Source organism: Protomyctophum bolini (assembly GCF_963924005.1).
Source record: "Protomyctophum bolini genome assembly, chromosome: 7".
NCBI lineage: Eukaryota > Metazoa > Chordata > Actinopteri > Myctophiformes > Myctophidae > Protomyctophum > Protomyctophum bolini.
This window is the reverse complement of record NC_137868.1, coordinates 10,286,732-10,311,038: the sequence shown is the minus strand read 5'-3', so window position 1 is coordinate 10,311,038 and position 24,307 is coordinate 10,286,732. Positions and strand designations below refer to the sequence as shown.

The window sequence follows — 24,307 nt, the reverse complement described above, 5'->3', positions numbered from 1 at the left end:
GCCAAGCCCCACGGATGGATCGGATTTGCAGATGTTTGTTTTCTGTGTGTGTGTGTGTGTGTGTGTGTGTGTGTGTGTGTGTGTGTGTGTGTGGGTGCGTGTGTGTGTGTGTGTGTGTGTGTGCGCGCGTGTATATGCCATATATAATTAGAATCAGATCTACTAGCGTAATGTTTTGAATGTAAATTATTTAATTTGTTTATTTTACTTTATTCATGCGGAAATCAGTTAATTGATGAGAAGTTGTGATTTTAAATCTTTTGATTATTATTTTAATGGAAGACACAAAACAAAAAGAGGGATATTTTTTTTACTCGCGACCCATAACAAATAAATCGGTCTACTCTGTGACCCAAAGATCCCGAGCGACTGTTTGGGAAACATGGGGTCTAGGACTCTCCACTATATCCAGGATCAGAACATCTGGCGTGGGTTGGACTCTGTGGTCGATGCAATGCAGAACATTCACTGCCATGGTCATGGTTCCATGTGGTCATGGTTGTTTGTCATGTATGTCAAACAGCCGTGACCATAGCGGTGACTTCTTCTTAGACAAGAGCAGCTTCTTAGACGTCGACATCTCTCTTATGAATATAAAACGTGCCAATATAAAAGTACAATCATAGGCCTTTTAACCCATTCTGAACGGGAACCTATTTTGGTGTCGGCATCATGTCATGCTTTAGCTATTGAAAAATAGCAGATCTACAAGCTCATAGCGCGCCACCGAGTGGTGCGCTACGAGCTTGTAGGTCTGCTATTTTTGAAAAATCGAAGAACGACTGACATTTTTTAGAATCTGATCTCAGGTCAGAATGGGTTAATCAGACCAGTGTGTGTCCAGTGGAAACCTCGTATGAATCTGATCTCAGGTCAGAATGGGTTAAATGAAGGAAGTCCAGAGTGTTCCAATGCGTTTTGGGCCGCTGTACCTGCTCCTCTAACTAAAGGGGCAGCCCACTCAATCAAAGCCATAACCGGAGGCTTTGGGCTCCCCTGAGGGCGAGGAAGAACACGGTGCTTACGCTGCCCCGCAGGGTCCTTCCATCTCCAGGGTCAGACCCAAAGCTTCCCCAGGGATTCGGAGAATTTGTGCTTGTGTGTGTGTGTGTGTGTGTGTGTGTGTGTGTGTGTGTGTGCGTGCGTGACGTGTGTGCGCATGTGTGCGCTTCCCTCCCCCCTCAGTCTCTCAACCCCGGCCTGTTTTTCTCACACCACTCGTTAACCCCTGGGTGCTCCCACTGGACGCCTCCGTTTGTGCAGCTCGCAGACCTCCCTCGCAACGGTGTCGCACACACACACACACACACACACACACACACACACACACACACACACACACACTAAACTGTCGTCTGAAGTTTACAGACGATGCAGTAACAGAGAAAGAGGGCCACCGACGGCCGGGGAAGTGAACTGCTCTAGGAATAGATCTGTTTACTGTGTAAACTCTGCTTGCAGATGTCGGGCTGTAATCAAAGCCACACGATCAGATGGGCAGAGGCACAGGCGCAAACACGAACACACACACACACACACACACACACACACACACACACACACACCAACACACACATAGCCTAAACACGCACGCACACAAGTAGACACTTGATTTTGCTTGTCTTTAGTGTTGTGCATTGGGATTGTGGGCGGCCAAACCAGTTCTCAGCTGTGTTTTCCTGTGTGAAGTGAGACTGAAATGTTAAGAGAATAAGCCAATATACCTGAGGGGGTGGGGGGGGGGGGGGGGGGGGGCAGGAAGAGAGAGCACACGTCAACAAACAGGGTTTCCACAGTGGAGCGCTGAGACCAAAAATATGTCATGTCAACATGAATAATGTGGCATCGCGTCCAGATGCTAAAGAGCAAGGCAGGGGACCTTGCATTTCACTTGTTGTAATTGTCGAACGAAGTGCAGATTAAAATGCGTGGGATGTGTATGTTCACACAGTTTATTGTCGGGGATGTGGTTCCCTATTAACTCATCAGGCCATTACGCAATCAGGTGCAATAGATGTAGTTGTGGTAAAACATGTGCTACTACAGATAGCTGTGACGGCAGCGGCGGTTGTGTTGGTGGTGGTATAGGAAAAAGCTGCGGTTTGGAAAGAAATCCTCCTTGCCTCTCTGTCCCTCCTCACCCTTCTCTGCCCTCCCGTGACTACCTTCTCCTTCTCTTTCTCCTAACTCGTTATTCTCTTCTCTCTACCTCTCCTCTCCTGCTCACCGCCCCGTCTGTAGGCTGTACAGACTGACTGTACAGACAGTCTGTAGGCTGTACAGACTGTCTGTAGGCTGTACAGACTGACTGTACAGACAGTCTGTAGGCTGTACAGACTGTCTGAGTCAACCTCTGGAACCGCATCTGAACGAGCCTCTCTCTGGAATGCAATTAGTGCAGTGAACTCCCCGTCGATTCCCTCGACGTGGCCATACTGAGAGGCATGCATTAATGTTGAACAGTCTGTCTGTCTGTCAGTCTGTCTGACTGTCTGTCTGTCTGACCTTCCAGTCAAGGTGTTCAGCGATGTTGCTGGAGAGCGTGTGAGGACAGTCCTATAGGTGTGTGTGTGTGTGTGTGTGTGTGTGTGTGTGTGTGTGTGTGTGTATAATCACACGACTGCAAAAAAAGGGATTTATTTCTGTAACCTGCTGTGCTGGCTCTCTCTCGTATCGCTGTTTCTGTTTAACTCTGTGCCTCAAACCTGTGTTGTTTGCCTCGAGGCAAAGCCTGACGAAAAACAAGCTCTCTAAGCTGAGAGGTTATGAAGATGAGATGTGAGAGGAAGACAACACTAAAGTCTGTAGAAAGACTTTGACTCTTCCATCACAATTACACGAGTGTGCATGCACACAGTACACACACACACACACACACACACACACACACACACACACGGACACACACACTGGTAGAATGGGACCTCAATGTTTCCACTGTGGATTCCTCTACACAGAGTGTGTGTGGGCTCAAACAAAACAGTTGTTGTGAGTCAGTTCACACTGGTCCAAAACTCCCCCCCCCACCCCCACCCCTCCCTGAAAAAACACCATTAAGAAGAATGAAGCACAAGTCAAAACTAAATAACCTGTGGGTAAAAATGTGATTTCATACCGTAGATAAGTGTTCCTGTGTGTGTGTGTGTACAATACAGAGCTCGCTATTGAACCAAGGGAGGGGGGAGGGAGGGAGGGGGGGGGGGGTAGGCATCTGCCCAGGGCTTCAGAGCCAATAACAATACAAGAGAAGCAACACACAGGAACAGAGACAGCTAGATGAGAATAACAAGCATGGGTTGTTTTCATACAGAACAGAACAGTTTTAACAGCGTTTTCTCTCATGGCTGGACAGAGCTTTAAGGCTCATGGTGCATGGACACTATTACGCAAAAACAAAAAGAAAGAATTACAAAAGAAAAGAAAAGAAAGAAAAGAAAAGGGCCTTCTTGTCTTCTCCCCCCTCATCTGGGTCACATCTTATCAGGCTGACTGATTCGGCTTGTTAACTCACCCGGTGAAAAACTCAGAACTAGTTACAGGCAAAACAAAATGAGACAAGGCAGCACGGAAAGCTGCATCTCAAAACAGAGAGGGGAGAGTGAGGGAGAGGGGGGGAGGGGGAGGGGGGGGGGGCACACACGAGTGAACAAGAGAGTGCAGGAGAGAGAGAAGCGAGCGAGCGAGAGAGAGAAAGAGAAAGTGTTCTGTCAGGGAGTAGAAGAAGAGGTGGAAGCAAATGTGGGGGGAGGGGGAGGGGGGGTGCGGGGGAGGAGATAAATAGTAAACAGAGATGAAGTCGGTACACAACAGTGTGATAATATGAGAGAGAGAGAGAGAGAGAGAGAGAAGGGGGGCAAGCACATTTGAGGGAGAGAGGAATATGGTCAGGTGTGACGAAAAAGTAAAAAAAAATCTTCAGTGTCATTTCATCCATTAGTAACACAGAGAGTGCACACAAATGGAACCGTTTGTGTGCACTCTCTGAGTTAAATTAAAAATGATGATTTTTACCCATGCAGAGAGAAGGAGAGAAGAAAAGGGCATAATCAAAAAAAGAGCAGTATAACCACAGTGAGAGGAAAAGGAACCTACGTGCGTTCAGGGGCTCGACTTAGCGCTCATCCCTGTAGTACCCCCCCCCCCCCCAGGCTTACAGGAGACACGTGTAGGACAAGCCAGATCTCCTTGGTGACAACCCGGCCAGCGTATGTCTGCCGGGCACACGACGTGCCCACAGAGATGGTTCCAATCTCTGTGATACGGTCGTGTGTGATAGATATGGTGAGTGACTGTATACCGCGTATTACTGCGTAACCCATGGCAACAGGTACGTACACGGCCAGGTGGCGAAATTAGCCCGTGCCACCTGCCTGCCAAATGCTGGCGAGATATATATATATTTGAACGATGGCCGGTATATAAGTCCACTCTCTGCCGTGTCACCATCAGCCAGCCAGTCGCCCGTTCAGAAGTCAAGTAACCCCCCTTATCTATTTTTTTGAGAATCATGTTTGTTTGTTTTTTAGGAGGGGAGTCTGTTGACTTTTAGAATCCCATCAGAGACCTTTTCGCTTCTTCTGTTACTATAGGAACGCTTCGATGCAATGATAACGGTCAGTTCTTTTAGGCTGTGGCAATAAATTTAAGCTGACGTTTAAAAAACACTACACAGGGCCAAATGGCACTCTATAAGGTGCTGGCTGGATGCCAGGGTGGCTCGCTCTGCAGGCCCAGAGATAAGGGCTTCAATGAGATAGACAAGATAGGAATGTATAGATACAGAACCCAGTGTTGATTTTGACAGCAAATTTAGATTTTCGTTTTTTGCCATAGTCTGTTGAATAGTTTTCGTTTAGTTTTTAGTCACCTGGAATGTTTTTGTGTTTTAGTCGGCTAAATCTGCCGTTGATTCAGTTGACGAAATTGTATTTTTTCGTCAACTGACGAAAACTGATTTGCCTTGATGCCGTTGTAATGGCTGAGTTTACACTTGCTGAAAATAGCTGATCTACAAGCTCACAACGTGTCGCAGCTTAGTTTTCATTTAGTTTCCATTCAGTTTTCGTCATAGTATTAGTCGACAAAATCAACACTACGGAACATGTGTGCAGCCTGACAGGCACTTTTTCACTGGCTAGTCATTTTTTTGGCAAAGGAAGTGTTAATTTTTTTCTGCACTCACTCAGTCAGATCCTCTGCCTAATGACGGATAGGTAATTCAGAACAGCTGACGCTAATACGCAAGGAAGCAAAGGGTTGCGTCAAACAAACGCATTTATCTACACAGGCGTGTGCTTGCACACACGTGTGCACACACACACACACACACACACACACACACCAATCTTTCCCTGGAGGACGCTGACAAGAATCACCTGTGTGCTGTCCGTCACCGTGGCGACAGTGTGTGCACTCTCACTCAGAAAGAAAAGAGTCAGTGAGACAGACAGACAGACAGACAGAGCTAACGGTACCACTAATAAGCAATGGAGGATTATTACACACTGTCATTCTCTCCACATCGCACCAGTGACCAGCTCTACACAACACACACACATACACACACAGCAGGATGGGTTACTAAAAATGGAGACACTCAGAGTGAGCAAGAGAAATAGAGAGACAGGAGAGAGAGACTGCGTGCGTGCGTGTGTGGTGTGTGTGTGTGCGTGCGTACGTGTGTGTGTGTGTGTGTGTGTGTGTGTGTGTGTGAGAGAGAGATAATAGGATAAACAAAGACAACAGAGATTGAGAGATTGAGAGACTGCCTGCATTCCTGCATGTATGTACATTACACTGTATCCGCACGGCTCAGTACAATAACAGACATGCTGTACATGTACAGTACAAGCAAGGCGAGACACAGTTCTCCAGCATGTAGTCGGACGCTAACGACACACAGAGGATGACAGTATAACCTACATACAACAAACCATAATTAATATGCTGTACATCTACATGCACACAGAATCTCACACATCTGTATGTGTGCGCAATATTTTGTATATGTTTATAGAGCAGCAGATGGTGTCGGCAACCCTCCGAAATTCTATCTGGCTCGCGCACGCACGCACGCACGCACGTACACACACACACACACACACACACACACACACACACACACACACACACACACACACACACACACACACACACACACATGCACCTCAGACACAGATATCTGGGACAATGATGCCTGTAGCTTCCTGCACTGTCCCTCCTCTCCTCTCCTCTAGAAGCAATCCATACTGTGTATAGCATATTCTCCCCGGAAACCTTCTACAAATGATCTCATTATGTCCAAAACTGTTACTTTTCAGACAAGGTTAGTTTTACATCGTTATTGTTATTGGTGACATTCCCCGTTTTGAGAGAGAGAGACACATTTTGAGCTTGCAGGTCTTTTGTGTGACACTGTAGTGTAGTATGGCTAGAAGTAGGACATTCATTTATGAAAAAACACAAAAGGTTTCTGCAACAAATCAATATATAGCTAAAATAAAATGAAAACGACACAGATGCTGTCCTGATTTTAATGGGCTAAGGACCCCCTAACAATACAAGCATGAGGCTGTGTCTCTGTTTGTGGAAAGGTGAATCCAACGTACATGCAAATTGGATGACGCGCAGTGATGCATACTGTAGGCTATAACTAACACTATAGCTACCAGGGCTTCATTTGGGGAACTGCCCATGCTAACAGTAATAGTATAGGGAAATCAACAAGTTTTACAAGTAAGTAAGTAAAGGTGCTGAACAATTAACACAGTATAAACAATAGAAGCAAATTAAAACAAGGAACATATCACACAGGTGTGACAACATAATAGTGGTACAGTGAGCAGAACGAAAACAAACAGCAGAGCAAAACATAGGACTATAAAATGAATCAGGTCAAAGGTACATCGTCTTTAGGAGACTCTTAAAACCGTCAACTGACTCAGCATTTTTCAACACCAGGGGCAAGGCATTCCATAGGGTGGGAGCTAACACAGCGAATGCCCGGGCGGTCACCCTTTGTTTTTAGCTTGGTCGCGGGTATCTTTAGAAGGCCTTTGTTGGAGGACCTGAGAGGTCTATACTAGCATACGTCTTAGGAGGCAGTAGGTCAACGATATATACGGCCGGGCCAGCCCATGTAGAGCTTTAAAAGTTATTAAAAGTATTTTTAAATCAATTCTGGCCTTAATAGGAAGCCAGTGTATCTCGTATTGCAAGGCAAATGGGAGTCGGTTGCTAGTAGGTGGAGCACATCATTAGCACACATTCATCTCTGTTTGAAACACATCACAAGTAGAGTTGAAGTACGGCAAATGTCTGTTCTGAGCATCGGTTTGTGATTTTGGTGAGTGGGTTAGGTGTGTGTGTGTGTGTGTGGGCAGGGGGGAGCTGATTTTCAAGGACTGATTTTTTTTGCAGCTATTTTAAAGAGTATTAATTGGGTGCTTTTTTTTTGTGTGGAGCTGGCCAGGTATAATCTGATGGGATTAGCTGGTGTGCTCTTTAAATAGAGTTCTGTGACCATGGGATTAGATTATCACAGCCAGCCGGTCGGTCTCTGGAGCTGCACACTCCATCGCTCTGCCTCTCGTTTATGGCAACGTCATGGCAACGGTATATACAGTAACAGAGATAATGAGGCAGAGGTACAGTAAGCGTAGACAGTTAGGGGAACATGTGAATGTGAAAGCATCTTCTTCGCTCTCCGGCTAAATGTCTACATGTTTTGTGTTCCTTATCAACCTTATAGCAGTCTGGTGAATATTATGTCAAAGGTTTCCGCTTGAAAAGACCATTTCTATAAATGGACAATGCCAACATATTTGTACGTTGGACGCTGACCTCTGTTAGGCCCCTGAAAACTAGGCTATATACTGTACTAGGGTTGTCAACTACTCAGAAATTCTATGAATTTATCATATTGATTATTCATAACAAGCTGTACTCTATATTTTGCATAGAACATAATGCATATATAATGCAGGTGATATTCTGGGTCACTGTGTTGTCCCGCTGTCAAAGTCACTAACATCCCTCATGCTCTTGACTGGCGTTGAGTTGTTCATATGACTAAGATCCATTCATGACGGGAGGCTAAAAAGAGTCGTTTGAAATGAATCATTACTGCTTTTATTTTTCAGTCATGTTTTGCACATGGAATGTGTTTTGTGTATTATTGAACTGTCGTTTTCCTCTGATTTCAACACAGAGATGTTGTTCAGAAAGTAGCATTATCAGCGTAACAGTACGATGCTTCCACCGGATACAGTGATAGTGAGTTAACGGGTGTCCCTTCAGATGATTTATCTTCAGGGACACAGGAGGCGTATTGTTCAACATCACTGGCTAGTGGCTACATAAGACAAAACAATGGCAAGATAAAGCACACACCGTAATATCATGTTACTTTAAAGCTGCGATCTCATTTAAATGAAGATAACAATATTGAAATTTTAACCAATCTATATGGTAGACTGTAAATACAACCTAACTCACACATCTGCAGTGGCCTCCCTCCCTACTGTTTCATTGCGAAATGTAGACCCTGGTGTTGAGTAAGACGACAGCTGACAACTTGTACTGCTTAGAAGCTCATATAGCGCAATATCTCCCCTGACCTTCTTATTGGCAGGGTGGTAAAAATGTGTCCGGGTGACCACCAGCCCCGTGGCCTCATGGCCGGGGATCAATCCTGGTCGGGGATCAATCAATCCCCCAACCGGGTCATCCACGAGACTATAAAAACAGGAGCAAGGGGAAGCACACGCAGGTCTGACACACCAAAGCTCTGACATGTGGAAATCACCCGTCGCTCCTCCTGACAATGCGTTGGTCGGACATGTGTTGCGCCGTGCTTGCGGTTAGGGTTTTGAGTAGGGTGTCGGCCTAATGAACTAAAACCTATAGACGAATCCAGGAGCGGGTCTCATTACGCAGCTACGTCGAGTCCGCCTACAGGAAATACGTAAGCTGCGACCATGAGACCCGCTCCTGGATTTGGCTATAGTGATCCCTGCTTGACAGCATCAAGTGTTTGTTTGGGGAAAGTCCCTGCGACGTCATACTAGCGTCATGTCCAGGGAGTGTATGGGTTGATGTACTACTTGTAAGTCAAGCCGCCACACGCCACAGGGCTCGGGAACGGTTGGTTCCCAAGGATGCTAACTTATACTTGTAGCTCTACGGTAAGACGTACAGAGTTAAATTAACACTGAGGATTCTACTGCATACAGTGTCACAACAAAGCTGATGCAAGCCACTTGTGTTTATCTTGTTGCTGTGCTGATGAAAGATGTGTGTGTGTGTGCGTGTGTGTGTGTGTGTGTGTGTGTGTGTGTGTGTGTGTGTGTGTGTGTGTGTGTGTGTGTGTGTGTGTGTCTGGTCTCTGTGTTGACGGGGTGCTCTGTGGCTGGCTACCGGGGGGCCCCTCTCCTCCCTCTGTCCTCCTCACATCTGGATACAATGTGGGAACAGGGCCCTGAGGCCAGAGGTATAGCTGAAGGGAGGGAGGTGTGTGTGTATGTGTGTATCAGGTTCATTTGGGTCGATTGTTGCACCCTCAAGAGTTAAAAGAACACCAAGGTTTTTACTGTGCGCGTGCGTGCGTGTGTGTAACCAATGAGAAAGACCGGGTGGCGTTGTTGTTAAAAGGCTCCCTGACTTTGGACTCCTCTCTCCACGTGTGGTTCACCGCTACAGACCCCCGGGCCAGAGACAAGACAGAGGGGGCAGCTGGGAAATGTGGTTTTCCTCTGGGGAAGCCAGGTAGCATACACTACACAGGGTCAGCTCGATCTAGTGCTAACAACAAGGCTAATGTGAAAACAGAGTGTGCTGTGCTATTGATCCAAGATGAGGTTTAAATCGTCAGCAGACGTTAGGCCAAGGAGAGGGAAATAGCACCACCATGCCCTGCATGATGTGATTATAGACCCACTCTGAGTAAACACATTGTTTGGCCACATAAGGTTGGTTATCAGTGAAGTTTCTGTTTCTGTTATCAGTGAAGTTTCTGAAACACACTTCTTGTTGTCTTCAGAATGGAAAGCAAGAGTCTGAATCATAGCAGATAAGAAGGTCACAGGCTTGTAGATCATCTGCTGATGTTTTGGAACACGACACAGTTGTAAAACAAAGTATAAATTAAGTGTTACGGTAGCTTAGATCGAGAGGAAGAGAGAGAATGATAGACTGTGACAGCGAGAGGCAGGGAAAACATATAGCGAAAGAGTTGCAGGGACGTGAAGATAGAACGTCTTGATTCACTATGCTGTTTTTCACCTATCCATCTTTTCTTTTGTCGTCGCGTGGAAGCTCTTCTACAAGTTCTAGGCCCTAGAATCTAGGCCCTAGAATCCTAGATGCTGCACTGTGCTGAGCGTTGTGCCAGAGTGCACTTCACTGCGTGCTGGCAGTGCACAAGCTCAGCTATAGCCCCATGCAGTCCCCTGTTCTCCACATGTGGATTTCAGGATGATCTCATTAGGCCCCATGGCAGCAGCACTCCTCTGACCTTCTCACCCCCCCCTCTTTGTCCTCGGCGACCTTAGACTTGAGCCTCGCTGACACAAACGCCATGTCCTGGCTGTACCCCTTCCTGCACAGCAAAGTCCGGAGTGGACTGTTTCATTTAACTGTGAATGTGTAAGAAATGGGACCACTGCAAATATCTCTCCCTCCCCCACGCCACACACACACACACACACACACACACACACACACACACACACACACACGAGATTCACTCCTAGCTATATTTTTGTATCCCTATAGTATGCATGAAAGATTTCAAGTAGGTAATGTATTTATTTATTTGTTTGTTCCTGTAAAAAGAAAAAAGCACGACGTGTACTTCCCTCTGGTTTTGAGACAGCAGACAGAGAGTTCCTGATAGCAACAGAGAAGTCATTCTTCCCCGTTTCCACGTGAGTGGCTTTGTGAGACAGATGTGCGTTAAAAAGGGCAGAATCTTTATGCACAACAAGCGTCTTTCAACAATACTTCTGGAAAAAGTTAAAAGGGCCACAAGTACAACAACACGAACATCATTACGGATGCAATCTGATGTGCTCCTGTGCTGCTCGCGCACACACACGCACACACACACACACACACACACACACACACACACACACACACACACACACACACACACACACACACACACACAAACGCACGTATGCACAGAGAGAGGGGGGTGGTGCAGCAGGGCAAGGTTAGGCTGACATCAGTGGCTAACGATCAGCTCTTCAGTGCGCTGAATGATTAGCGGCTGTAGCCTGCAGACATTTCCAGCTTGTTTGCCTAAGTCAGTCAGACATCCAGCGTCATTTGGCCTTCAATCTGCACTAGCTGCATCCACTGCCTATAGTATACTCTCTGACTTATTGGCCTGACTTTGGGAACGACTTACACATAATATATATGTACATGTATCTACAGGAACGGAGTCATTAGAATGACAGCAGCTGGCTGGCTCTGGCATGGCTGAAGTGTAATCAACGGAAAGCGAAAGTAAAACTAAAAGGGCTTTAAGTTTGTTTTGCTTTTTAATGGTTGTTTTCCAACACAAATTGACTCACTGTGCTGGATCTGTTCCTTAACGGTGATCCACATTCCAGGGGGAAATCTATGCGTGTGTGTGTGTGTGTGTGTGTGTGTGTGTGTGTGTGGGGGGGGGGGTGTGTGTGTGCGCGTGTGTGTGTGTGTGTGTGTGTGTGTGTGCGTGTGGTCAAACAGGAGGCTGTCTGGTGTAGTTATTCTGGATACAAGAACAGTGGGCACTGAGGATGTACTTTTTACTCGATGTAAAATGTGCTATTTTGTCCAAAATCTGAGTAAGGTAAAGTGGACATAATTTGAACATGGACAGTACATCATTATCAGAATTGTTCAATCATGTACAGTTTGTACACTTTACATTACTTATAAGACAAGACCGTTTTCCAAATATATATATATGTTTTAAACATTTTGGACCAGATTTTACATTGAGGTGCCGCTCTTCCTGTCACCGCCGGTGTTCTAATGTAATACCACGAAAGCGCCTCCCAGTGGGAGCAGCTCCTGTTGTTCTCTCTCTATCCTCCCAACTGTTGTTCACAAACTCCAGCGAATAAAACACGCGTTCTCTGCCACATCAGACACGAGGGGGGAAAAAAAGCTAAAGAAAACATCACATTATGCAGGGCTCTCAAAAAGGGACAAACAAAAGTGGAGAGACGTCACATTCACTTCAGTACCACAGGGAGAAGAATGCACGGTGAGGAGAACACACAAAAACCTGAAAAAACAAAACACATTTTGGCTTTGTTTTCAAAGCACACCTTCTGCGTAGCGTGACAAAATACCAATTCAATAGACAGCCACGCAGAACAACAGCGACTGGCAGCACTATAATCAGTTTCGAAGGATCTCTCTAGCATTGTTTTAGAATAATGAGCGCTAGGGTCAGAACGGGCGGCCTCTCTCTCTACTTTAGGAAGCACATTCAACCCCACACCCCACCCCCCCAAACACACACACACCCACACCCCACCACCACCAACACATTGACCTCTCCCGGCCACAGACGGCGGTGAGTTTGGATTAAGTGTGGGTGCCGGGGTGTCGCCTCCCTCCCGGCCCAGACAGACATCAGTCCTGCAACGTGTGCACAACTGTAGAGAATGCAGATCAGCACCTCGACAACACACCGCGACGCCTCACCTCACTCACATCACAGTCTAGATGTCTAGATACACTTAAAACACATTGACCACCAGGCATGGATTAATTCGTTCTTCCGGCTCTGCAACGGAATTTTCAGTCAAGACCCTTATTTTGAAGGGTCCCGGGCTGCGAACCGGAAGGAAACAAAGGCTGACAAAGTGACGCACGGTCGTATTTCCTTTCACAATAAATGTATTTACTGATTATTTTTGTTTTATTAACCACATGAAGCCTAACATCCCTATTCTTGGCACGTCATAATAGGCAAACGTTCAGATCTACAAGCTCACAAGGAGCCGGGTTGCAAAACGGTGGATCTGCGATAGAATTTAAACGAAGAGGTTGTGTACTGTGTAGAGAGAAAAGCAGATCTAGAAGCTCACGACACGATGCATCGCGACATGTTGTGAGCTTGTAGATCGGTGATGTTCACTCATTTGGGTCCCAGGGACAGTCGAGCTAAAGCGTTTGGGAAGGTTTATAGGGTTTTACCTTAGCAGTATTACTAAGTCTTTACCTTGTTTATACTGAGTATATATATATATGTTGTATTGTTAACTGTCTGGCAGAGCATGTCACGCCAACATTACACTGTATATACGGTACTAAACCTTCTTGAATCTAGACCTGGATGTTCGGTGTGACACACAGTCACAGTGGCCCATCAAATATGAAGAAGGACATTAGGGAGGGCAGAACTACACCGTCAGCAGACAGAGACAGACGGAGAGGCAGACAAACAGACACTCAGCTCACACAGCCCCAGTTATGGAAGGAAAGCTGTGTGTGCGTGCGTGCGTGCGTGCGTGCGTGCATGCGCGTTGGAGAGAGAGAGAGAGAGAGAGAGAGAGAGAGAGAGAGAAAGGTGGGGGCGGGGGGGGCACAGACACATACAGGAAGTCAGAAAATACAGCTCTAGATGATTAGGGAGGATTTGGTGGTCAAACTAAAAGCACTGAGCATTGTACACACATATGTTAAAGGAGATAAAAAAAAACGATTACTGTAGCCGTGGTTGAAGGATTTATGTCCGAGCCACATTTGATTTCCTTATCATTTGATGCATGGTCATATTTTGCTTTTACCATCAAAGCACAGGCAACGCGTTTTTCTGGGAAATATCATGTTCTAAGACCACAGGCTTAAGAGAGAACGCGGAATGGGACGTTTTATTGCTGCAAATTGATATATAATGGAGTCAACGCAAAGGAAAAGTGAATTAAATCATATTTTGATTGTATCCTTTTGGGATACACAGGAACGTGTGTGTGTGTGTGTGTGGTGTGTGTGTGTGTGTGTGTGTGTGTGTGTGTGTGTGTGCACGTACGGTCGTATGTGTTTTGTGTTTATATAAGTGGATCAATAACGGTAGTCTACTATAGTGACATCTGGGTTGGACAAAGAGCTCTCCCTTCCCTAGGCAACCCTCTCTCTCTCTTTCTCTCTCTCTCCCCCTCTCTCCCCTCTCTCTCTCTCCCCCCCTCTCTCTCTCTCTCCCCCCCCTCTCTCTCTCTCTCTCCCCCTCTATCTCTCCCTCTCTCTCCCCCCCTCTCTCTCTCCCTCTCTCCCTCCCCCCCCTTTCTCTCTCTCCCTCCCTCTCTCTCTCCCTCCCCCCTCCCTCTCTCCCTCTCTCTCTCCCCCCTCTCTCCCTCTCTCTTTCTCCCCCCTCTCTCCCTCTCTCTCCCCCCCTCTCCCCCCTCTCTCTCTCCCCACCTCTCCCCCTCTCTCTCTCTCCCCACCTCTCCCCCCTCTCTCTTTCTCCCTCCCCCTCTCTCTTTCTCCCTCCCCCTCTCTCTCCCCCCTCTCTCTTTCTCCCTCCCCCTCTATCTCTCCCCCCTCTCTCTCTCTCACTCTCTCCCCCCCTCTCCCTCTCTCTCTCTCCCTCCCCCCCCCCCCCCCCCCCTCTCCTACCCCCTCCCTGATCACAGCCACGTGTCTTTCTGGGCTACACTTCTCTTCTCTCCCTGAGCTAAGCTTATTTCTCTTCTTTAATCCTGCAGCAATCACAGCAACAATGTCACCATTGGCACATTATATAGACATACATATAACATAATCTATCGAACTATATGATCAGCATGATGTGGGCCATAACAACCTATATGGTAATGAATCTATGAACTATGATCAGCATGATGTGGGCCATAACAACCTATGGTAATGATGAATCCAACGCGCTCAGCTAAATTATAAATGCGTGTTTTTTACGTGCTTTCATTGGTGAAATCTAATGGATCATCAATAATGGGTAAGAGTGGAAAATCAGGCCATTGCTCTCTTGTCTCCTTCTCACTCCCTCTCTCTCTCTCTCTCTCTCTCTCCCTCTCTATCTCTCTCTCCCTCCCTCCCCCCCTCTCTCTCTCTCCCTCTCTCTCTCTCTTGCTCTTGTAAGAATAGTGGATAATGCAGAAAAATAGCAAACATGATTGGATTCCACTACTTCCTTCCGTTCAAATCCAAAGCAAATCCAGACGCTTTCACTGTAAACCCGACCACGTCCGTAATATATCCACTCAACCGCTGAAATCTCATATCATGCATTAAAGCTTCCTGGACCACAGTGGACCACACCATGACGCCACTATACGCCTGTGACAATTATCGCCAAATCGTTTGTTTTTTGCATAATCATCATAATTGTTTTCCATCTTGAACAATGGTCATATATTTTCGAACTTTTTTTTTAGATGGTGTGAATAACAGATCTACAAGCTCAAAACACTATACCTTCTTTTTTTCGAAAGTATAAAATAATTAAATATGTAGGTTATTTGTCATCTGCCCTGTGCAACTTTTGTCTGAAAAGCCAAAGCTAAATGTCTTTTGTGAGGGGCGCCAGCCCCTACTATGCCCAGCTTTGATGTCTTTTGTGAGGGGCGCTAGCCCCTCCTATGCCCAGCTTTGTGAGTTTGTGTGAACACAAACATTGGCTTGTGATTGGCTGATCACCCCATAGCGATGATTTGATTGGCTGAGCAAAGTACACATTGAAGCTAAATGTGAGGGCAGAAAAAGTGAAGACGCAAATTGTGATTGGCCGGAATGAGTATGATGATGAGAGCGCCCCTCACTTCACAGTGGGTGTGATTTCTCAACCATATGTTCCCGTGTTCAACGACAAAAACACAATTAAATCGCTTTAATCAACATTATTTGCATGTGTGACAATTGCATGGCCATGTAAAACTGTCATGTCATGACACGCCTAAGTATACGAACAACCACACCTCCACCACCACCTTCCTCTTCCTGTCTCTCTCTCTCCTCCCTTCCCTGCCATGCAGGGGGAGGCACTCACAAGACATGGAGGTTAAATCCCCCATGCAGCCTCCTCCTCAGTCCTCAAACACCCACCACCTCCTCTCCTATCCCCATGCAGCCTCCTCCTCAAACACCCACCACCCCGTCCACTAACCTCCTCTCCTCTCCCCATGCAGCCTCCTCCTCAGTCCTCAAACACCCACCACCCCGTCCACTAACCTCCTCTCCTCTCCCCATGCAGCCTCCTCCTCAGTCCTCAAACACCCACCACCCCGTCCACTAACCTCCTCTCCTATCCCCCATGCAGCCTCCTCCTCAAACACCCACCACCCTGTCCACTAACCTCCTCTCCTATCCCCATGCAGCCTCCTCCTCAGTCCTCAAACACCCACCACCCCGTCCACTAACCTCCTCTCCTATCCCCATGCAGCCTCCTCCTCAAACACCCACCACCCTGTCCACTAACCTCCTCTCCTATCCCCATGCAGCCTCCTCCTCAGTCCTCAAACACCCACCACCCCGTCCACTAACCTCCTCTCCTATCCCCATGCAGCCTCCTCCTCAAACACCCACCACCCTGTCCACTAACCTCCTCTCCTATCCCCATGCAGCCTCCTCCTCAGTCCTCAAACACCCACCACCCCGTCCACTAACCTCCTCTCCTATCCCCATGCAGCCTCCTCCTCAGTCCTCAAACACCCACCACCCCGTCCACTAACCTCCTCTCCTATCCCCATGCAGCCTCCTCCTCAAACACCCACCACCCTGTCCACTAACCTCCTCTCCTATCCCCATGCAGCCTCCTCCTCAGTCCTCAAACACCCACCACCTCCTCTCCTATCCCCATGCAGCCTCCTCCTCAAACACCCCCCGCCCGGCACTAACCTCCTCTCCTATCTTAATCCTCCGATTACTACATCATTTTCTTTGGGTCTAATTTGGACGGCTATCGGAGCCCGATGGCTTACTATCGCAGCGTCGCTGCTGCTTACTTGGCATGGATCCTATTGATCCATCAGTGGGGGTGCAGGTGTGACCCAAATATAGGGATTAAATTCCCACCTGTTACGACTGCAGAACAGAAAATGGCCAACCAAGAAAGCCTTAATTTCCTTAATAGAGTAACTGGTGTGTGTGCGTGTGTGTGTGTGTGTGTGTGTGTGTGTGTGTGTGTGTGTGTGTGTGTGTGTGTGTGTGCGCGTGCGAGAATATGCTGATGCATGCATACATTTGTGCCTGACTTTAAACATTTGTATGTCTGTGCATGATCATGTTTACCTATGCCGTATGCACACTTGTTAATAGTTTGTGTAGTGTGTGTGTGTGTGTGTGTGTGTGTGTGTGTGTGTGTGTGTGCGCGCTCAGTGTTCATTCCATGGTTATATTTGAACAATCTATGAGGTACTTACAAATGCATAGGTTAACTGAGGATTTTAATGTAGGCCTACCGTGTGTGTGTGTGTGTGTGTGTGTGTGTGTGTGTGTGTGTGTGTGTGTGTGTGTGTGTGCGCGTGTGCGTGCGCGCGTTTGTTTACTTGGCTTTCTGTACTGTATCACTGCATGCACTGACACTAGTCCCCGGTAAAATAAATTCCTTTTGATTATTCAAAGCCATAAAGCAATGAGTTTCCTATGGCGGGCTCATTTATAATTTAATCCAGGAGCTTGGTGTTTCTAGGCTGGAAGAGAAAGATTGCCCTTTCAGTGAGGGCACCCTGCGGTGCGGTGGGGGAATCAATGCTGTCATTTCAGTCAGTGTCGACACAACACTGCCATAGTACCAGGCTCCACAGTCTGACTTTAACCCATTCTGACCTGAGATCAGATTCTAAAAAAAATAACTAAAGCATAACATAATGCTAACACCAAAAGCGGTTCTCGCCCAAAATGGGTTAACCCATTTAGGCCTGACGTCGAAATTTAAGTTTTAGTTTTCTGAAATACCTATGTTTCTATGTCAGTGGTGCTCAATATCTCATGTCCAGGACGCCCGAAAAATTATATGTAATTGGCCACCGACCCCCATCTGAAAATATGTTCCAGGGAGCTGCCAGAAGCAAAGATTTGAGTTAAAAACGTTCACTCTGAAAGAATATATATTCAAAGATTTTCAAATAGCAGATCTACAAGCTCGTAGCTTGTATATCTGCTATTTTTTTCAATAGCTATAATGCTTAAAACACCAAAAGGGGTTCACGCCCAGAATGGGTTAAAATGTTCCGACTGTCCGTCAATTCCACTGATAGACGGGTGCATATTTGTTAATTATGTAACAAAAAGACAGAACAGCTGTTAAAATGGGTTTCACACTTGTTGTGAGCTGCCTGCCTCTCCGTAATCCAACCTCAATATGCCACAGTGAGTTATTTAAGGCTGTGTGTATATATACAGATATGCCAACACCCTCGCTCATGTCTAGAGAGGATATGAAACATCAGATGACGGGAGTTGTACTCAAAGGGGGGAAAGAAGCAGGGAATACATCAGATCAGAGCTGACCGGGCACATGGATATGACCGCATCTTTGAATTTGATGTTATTACTCCATTCGTTGCAGTGCAAAGTGAGCCAATGTCGACATCTGCTCTCCGTGGTCTGAACAGAGGAACAGATCGGATTTGGCAGGGGGAAATGTTGGGTGGATATTGTGTTGTATAATCAGCAAAGATCTTAATCTAACAGGCTTAAAAATATATATATTATTTTTTTTGAACACAAAGTAACTTGATAAATGGTCTTGCCAACCTAAGCTTTTCAGATGAGTTGCTCCAAAGCCACATACAGCAAATAGCAAAGGCTTGGTGTTTACTGATAGCTGAGGAAAATTAACGCGCACGCACACACACACACACACACACACACACACACACACACAACTGGGTCGTGCTTATAAACCTCGCACACAGCTGACTGAGATTGATGTATTTGGGAGTCGACAACAGCCAATCTGGCATATCATATTGACATTATTACATAATCAACAAATGTACGACAGCAGAACCGCAGCCCCCCTCCTCCCTCCCTCCCTTCCAGCTACTGGGCATGAGCGTCCATGTCCGTCCATAGTGAAAAAGGCACAAGGCAGTAATGAGTAATGAAAACAGCAGCGTTAGTGGTGCCATTCAGTTAAAGGCCTGCTGGTGGTGGAATGTGAGGGCTCCATTCATCCACAGGGTTAAAAATGCATTTCTGTCACCACAAAGCCCGGCCTTGTCCTCATTGTCTTTCTCACCATGCCGATAAAACACTTCCACATTCTGACTGGGTGGAGGAAAAAAATATAAAAGACTAAATTTACACCCACCCAGATACAGGAAGGAGGACTGAAAACTTATGAAGAAAGGAAAAAAGTATTTGAAAGAGATATAGCATGCGTTGGAAAGGACTCATGTTTAAAACAACGTTCAACCTGGTGTCCAATATTTTTGGGGTATAGGTGACATTTTCCAAAATGTTTTTAAAAAATAAGCAAAAAGCAGCCGATCTAGGCTATATATGTGAGCTTTCATATCTGCTCTCCATCATGATGACACACTATAGACTGGGGATGCACGGGACATCATCATCATACCCAGAAGATATGCAGGAACACTTACTTAGGAAGTGGCAAAAAACTACTTTCTGGCCTTGACAGCCCATGCATCCAAACAGAAACGTCCTATCTGATTGTATGACTAAACGATGTTAAACTGACTTTGTCACTCACACTTTGCCACTCGATTTGCCACTTCATTTACCATTCACTTTATGCATGCGCATACCCTCTATAAAATATGGCTTAAATGAAGGGGTTAATGGTGGTGAGCCGTCACATAGGGACAAGGAAAGTGAGCGCTCACACACACAATCTACTTATGCCAAAGACAAACAGTCCCATTGACAAAACACACACATCTATGCATCATCTAGTCTCAAGTCAACACAGCAAAGGACACAATGGTGGAAGGCAATCAAATAAAAAAAGAGCTCCAGTCAGTGATGTGTGAGCCATTGTGTGATGACTGTATGAATAACAGAGCAGTGCAACGGGCCTGTCTGTCTCTCAGAGACGTGCCTCATTCCTGTGTGAAGGGCTGGCATTTTGTGAACCTCCTAACTTGATTTCATAATTATGAATAACATTTGAGGGGTTGGAAGTTTATAAATGCCCCTCTGGCTGCTGCTGAATGTCGAAAGTTCATTCAAATGTGTGTCATTCACACATTCAAATTGTTTTTTTCTTCTTTTTATGTATAGCCTATACCGAGATAAGAGAAACCTCTTATCTCCATTTTTTTTTTTTTACTTCTTGTGTTTTTCTACTACTTCGACATAGTCATACTACCGTCAGTGTCACACAAGCTCCAAACACAGCACGGAGAAACACGTTTTGAGCTTGTCGGTCTGCTATTTTATTTCTTATTTTAATCCTGAAAAAAAGTACGTTTTGGACATATCAGTTTCCCCCCCAGACAGAGACTTCTGCTTCTTTGCACATTGTGAGACTGCTGCTAAAATATTTTGTTAAGAGGCTTATAATACTTCTGTTCAGTTCTACCTGTACTCTTATTTCTGCCTCGCCCTGTGTACACGATTACTTTAGTTTTTTTGTTTTTGATCAAATCCTGTTTTATTATAATGGTGTTATTGCTGTACAGTCTGTACATTAGTACAGTCTGTGGAACATGTCCCACCAACATAATTGCTGCTTGTATAGGCTATACCTATACCTACCTTTAGCGATAAATAAATCAATCCTATATGCTTCTTACTACATGGCAGTAGGTTTGTTATGCATTCTAGGTGTTCACCTTAAAAGGTGATATCACTATTACACTCCTTAAACAAATAATTCACACACAACGTCACGATGACTAGTGAAAACCAGAGATAATGAAACGATCCTTACTTGAGAGGAAGAAAAAAAAGGAGCTCTCAGTGTCATGGTTATTATTGTGATAAGCAGCTGGGTGATTTAAAGATGCAGTGCGCCATTCACGAACATAGATGGCGCTGTAAATGGCCAACAACAACATGTGCCATTTCAACAGCACTGCTGTCTGTCTGTCTGTCTGTCTGTCTGTCTGTCTGTCTGTCTGTCTGTCTGTCTGTCTGTCTGTCTGTCACCCAGACAGATCTGCAAGCTCACTTCTGCTATATTTTCTGCGCGCGACATCCCCGTACGACGAAGCATAACCGCAAAGTGTAGCTTTTTACAGGTAGCTGTCCATTTGCAACAGAACAGCGTGCAGTACATCACAATAACGTCACCAGTTTCACCGACATGATGATGACTGCAGACAGTGCAGAGTAGCATATATATTATATATAGCCTACGTGTGGTGTTGTTGAGTTGACAATTAAAGACATGTTTGACATAATGTCTGACTACTAGAGGCAGACAATGTAATCCTACAGTATAGTCTGCATTGCAAAACAATGCTCACCGTGTGCGTGTGACTGTGTGTGTGTGTGTGTGTGTGTGTGTGTGTGTGTGCGCGCGCGCGCCGTGCACGTGTGTGAGTACGTCTGCGTGCGTGCACGTATCGTACTAAGTAGCGATCCGACCACACCACCGCTACAAAGTTAGCCCTGGCTGCTGCTAACTATAATGTCAGCGGGCTGTTCTGTTATGTGTGCCTTCTGTCAAGACTAGATAAGCAGCAGACAACGCCTGTTTTGTCATTAGTAGCCTACACGTTTAACAACTACAAATAGCGCGAGGGGCGTGCACGTCGCACACATTTACATAGGCTATGCCGTGCATGCGCGTGTACTGTACAGACCCCCCCCCCCCCCACACACACACACACACTCAGTCAGAACTGTTCTTTTACATTTACATAACTTATCTAGTTCAGAGTCCCGGTCTGGATGGATTCCGCTATGATCTAGTAAACATTGTTGGTAGTTTGTCATCCCGGCGGTGACCGATGTGCCTCAGTTGCAGCACAAGCAGTTTTTTAACGCCGTTTTTACTCAGTCAATCCATGTCTAAGGCTAGACTCCAGAGAGGAAATTACTGGTTTAAACCCCCCGTGTGAGCAAAGAAGTCGATCCCATAATGAGCAGATATCGCGGCGCAGCGCCGCGAACACAACACACCCTCAAAATAACAATAATAATAATTATATGGACACTTCCATTACCTTCTTCAACAAATCCTCCTCCTCCCACCGACCAAAGACCCGGACCGGACGGACCGGCGAGCTTGTTATATCCATCCAATGATCCAAGACAGAGCGAATAACTCCAGATGCACTGCGATACTGAACTGTCTGGCACCAGTCTGTAGTTACATTTTGTGATTTCGATCACAATCACAGTCTCTAATTCCCGTCCCCTTGTTGTCTTTGTAGTTGAACTACAGGTTCTCTCTCTCTCTCTCTTTTCCAATCTCTCTCTCTCTCTCTCTCTCTCTCTCTCTCTCTCTCACACACACACACACATACCGCGTGACGTCCACTAAACACTGAGCACAAGGCAGATCCGAGGGTGAAAAAAAGCAAAGAAAAAAAAAGAAAGTTGACCAAGGCCAATGGCACATTAACTCCTCTGATAACTGATAAGGGTTACATTGTATCACTGTATGGCTACGTGTACAATGTATCCTGTATATTGGTTTTCACATGGCTCTTAATTGATAATTAATTAAAACGCACAGTTAACGGTTAAATGGTCACACAAGTTCCCATTATATACCCCAGATGACTATTTAGTACTATTTAGGACCCAATTAAGTTATAGCCTGCAATAGTGGTGTATGTGATGATGTCACGTCTGTCCTCAAGTCACAAGGAAAGGGAAACAACACTTCGAACACACGACCCCCCCCCCCCATAGGTTATAAAGTAGCCATCACGGGCAGTCGGGCAACAATAATAGCCAAGTCGTTAACACATAGCTTTATTCTATAGACATTGCATCTTGTATATATAGTTATATTAACGGTTTATAAAGTTTAGACTTCACAACTCAATCACCCCCCTCCCTGAACCGCATCTCACCCCCCCCCCCCCCCCTTTCTCTCTCTGCCACATGTTTGGTCATCCCCCCACAGACTACTCGACATGCTAATGAGTTGAAAAGCACCCAACTTTAATTTAGTAGACGGCCTGAATTGAGTGACTAATCTGTGGAGGATCCGGACCGACATCATATAGTCAACTATGAGATGATCATAAATGCCCAATAAGCACAAACAGCCTATTGGTGTGTTGTCGGTGCAGTGCTGTGACTGACAGTTAGGCTATGCCAAGTCTATTATGTAGGACGTCGATTTCCTAATATGGATATACACCCCCCCCCTTCCCTCCCACCCCCGTGCCTGTCTGTCCGGTCTAAATAACACGAACAACCAAAACACCTTTATGAACAAACAACATGTTGTTCATTAATGGGCTACAAACGCCTACGTGATATATATTCTCTCAACATGTGATTGTTGTTTCATAATGTTGCGAGATTGTTGTGAGAAACAGCATGAAGGGGCGACGATATGTTTAAAAGGAAACAACAACCCCAAACAACTATATCTTTCACTCAATCTAAAGCTATATCGATCGTTCAAATACATCTATGATGGGTCAGTGCAAAGTTTACTTAATACACACACACACACACACACACACACACGCACACAACACACACACACGATCGCTCGCTCGCTCCCTTCCCTTTAGTCTAAAATCCACTCAAAGCGAAGCTAATAGCCCTATAGTTGTCTATACTCTGAACGACACGGGCCATCTATTACGCGTAATAAAAAACGTGTTTACGTACCTATTCGGGGCATGATCTGGCACAATGGGCACAACGCAAATATCCATGCCAGAGAGTTGACTTCAAGACGATAAGACAATCGCAAAGGTGAAAGCACGCGCAGTGCTGCTGTGTGTGTTGGAGTGCATGATTGAGTGAGTCGAATCCACCACACCGCTGTACCGTGGGGGGGGGCTCGCGATGGGCAACGTCCAAATCCCCAAAGCACCAACTCCTGTCGCCCTGGATTCAAACCGACGAGGATTCGAACGTATACGTTTTGTTACGTGATATAATGGTGATTAAGTCTTTACCGCAGTCGACATGCAAGTGTGTTCTACTTCTATAAGTATCTTTGCGTGCCGTGTTTCATGTCACGATGCACCTTTTGGCCGAGGGATGGTTTCTCCCGTATTAAATTAACTATCGGCTATTGTCTCATCAGCAAAAACTAAAAGTTCTTGATAATGCTCAGAAAAAAGCCTGTACACTCACGCCGTCCCATCCAGTCTAGCTTTTAGAAGAGAAGTCTGCTGAACCTGTTGGTGGCTCAATACAGAATTATAATTTTTCTTCTTTCCTTATTTACGGAAAA

The 24,307-nt window shown here is 45.9% G+C and overlaps 1 protein-coding gene across 2 annotated transcripts in view; it reads right to left on the bottom strand.

Moving 5' to 3' along the window:
• LOC308319152 (zinc finger protein 516-like) overlaps positions 1-23,849 on the bottom strand; it is a 54,844-nt gene extending 30,995 nt beyond the window's left edge. The window contains exon 1 of one of the 2 annotated variants that reach the window (XM_080769031.1): positions 23,734-23,849. The gene's annotated coding sequence lies outside the window, so the exon portion shown is untranslated. Of the gene's footprint in view, positions 1-22,100; positions 22,328-23,733 lie in introns of those variants that run through there. The other variant, XM_080769030.1, reaches the window with a different exon arrangement.
• Positions 23,850-24,307: the final 458 nt, after the last annotated feature.